Genomic DNA, 2022 nt, shown 5'->3' with positions numbered 1-2022 from the left:
CAACCGCCCACGGTGGGGCGACTGCGAACACTTCTTCATCCGCCACATCATACGTTGTTTTCCCCTTGGGTTAAGGATTGCTTCTGGTTCCTTACTACTAGTTTAGATCTGGACATGCCATGTTCACCATACCCGTCGAATAGAATATCTGTTCTGCTTACCAACTTCTTTTGTTTTTTTAAACTCCTCTCGTTCGGATATCATGTCCACTATGTTGATCATCTTCTAGCTGTTTTTTCTTGGATTAAACATAATTGGAAACAGCTCATATTTTCACAACATTCTATTTGTGAAAAAACAAAGCACTGCTTTTCCCACTGGTACTGTACCACAAGCTCACTACTCCCCAAAATGGACGTGGCCCTTTACAGCAATTCTGATGGCGAACCAACACCAGATTACCACCAGCAAACAGGGTACTGCTGCTGCTGCTACTACTACACGCAAATGCATGTGCATGCCGATCGAGAGACGCGGCCGCGGCTGCGGCCGCCGGTGCCTACTTACGTACTCCGCCACCAAACCAAGTCCATCACCAACAGCGACGTGGAGGCACTCGCACCGGCCGATCCGATCATGCAGCGGGCGCCGCATTTAACCCACCAACTAAAATTTCGGTGAGTTAGCCGGCCTCTCGTTGTCGCGCATCACTTCGCCGGACACCACCCTTGGAGCATGCAGCCAGATCATCCATCGAGCTGTGCCGATCAATGCCGAGGCCTATATAAGCCATGCGTCGCCTGTTCCATCCATTCATCCATCAGCCACTTCACACAGCCAAGCAAGTGGTAGTGCGACTCAGAGGTTCAGGCATGGCAGCTCCGAGAGCATCACTCGTCCTCGCCCTCCTGCTGGCGATCGCCGTTGCCAATGCTGAGGCGGCGTCGGTCGTCGTCGGTCGTCGTCGGCCTGGCCAAGTGCACCGACTGCACCAGGAAGAACATCAAGGCCGAGGAAGCCTTCAAGGGTAAGCGCTAGCTAGCTAGATTATATAGAATACTCCACTTTGTAAATGCATGATGTTGCTCTGCTCACTGTTGTTCTGCCATGAACGTACCTCAGGTCTTCAGGTGGCGATCAAGTGCAAGAACGTCAACGGCGAGTACGAGAGCAAGGCGGTGGGTGCCCTTGACGGCACCGGCGCTTTCAGCGTGCCCGTGGCCGCCGACCTCCACAGCGCCGACTGCGTCGCACAGCTCCACAGCGCCGCCTCCAACGCACCGTGCTCCGGCCAGGAGCCATCAAAGATCGTGCCGGTGTCTGAGGGCACCACCTTCGGGGTCGTTGCCGACGCCAAGACGAACGCGCTGGCATCGCCAGAGTGCGCGTCGGCGACCCTGTGCGGGCCAATCAAGAAGCACATCATCGAGCACTTCCACCACAAGAAGCCCGTGCCACCGAAGCCGGAGCCCAAGCCCCAGCCCCACCCGGACTACGGGCCCGTGCCCAAGCACGAGCCGAAGCCGCAGCCCCACCCGGACTACCACTCCGTCCCTCCCACGCCCACCTACGGCGGCGGTGGTGGCGGTGGATACCACGGACACCACTGAGTCCGGTCTACCACCCTCCCGCCAAGCGATGAAATTGGTAAAGTTCCTCTGTATCTTAGCCATGGCTTGTTGCTGTTAGTGAGTGAGCGACGTTGCTATTTATGTCACGGGTTAGCTTTATCTTGTACGTATCATTCAGAATAACAATTGTGAGGGATAAGTATGTGTGTAAGGCAAATGTACGTGTGATGGTTCGGTTTTTTTTACAAGGTTTGTAATATCGATCTGTGTGAATTTTTGTAATGAGAAGTTCCTCACTGGTAGAAAAAGGGCCTGTTGTCTCGGTTCTGGAACCGGGACTAAAGGGTCGGTACTAATACCCTGTCCCTTTAGTCCCGGTTCAATCCAGAACCGGGACAGATGGGCCTCCACGTGGCCTGTGCGCGGAGCCCAGGCAGGAGACCCTTTGGTCCCGGTTGGTGGCACCAACCGGGACTAATAGGCATCTACGCGTCAGCATTTTTGTGGTTGG

The 2022-nt window shown here is 54.9% G+C and overlaps 1 pseudogene; it reads left to right on the top strand.

Annotated features, from left to right (window-relative positions):
• Window positions 1-716: 716 nt before the first annotated feature.
• On the top strand, window positions 717-1812 carry LOC119352980 (annotated as a pseudogene).
• Window positions 1813-2022: the final 210 nt, after the last annotated feature.

The sequence above is a fragment of the Triticum dicoccoides genome, chromosome 2A (genome assembly GCF_002162155.2).
Source record: "Triticum dicoccoides isolate Atlit2015 ecotype Zavitan chromosome 2A, WEW_v2.0, whole genome shotgun sequence".
Lineage (NCBI taxonomy): Eukaryota > Viridiplantae > Streptophyta > Magnoliopsida > Poales > Poaceae > Triticum > Triticum dicoccoides.
The sequence above is the reverse complement of the archived record's forward strand: the minus strand, read 5'-3'. Positions and strand labels throughout refer to the sequence as shown.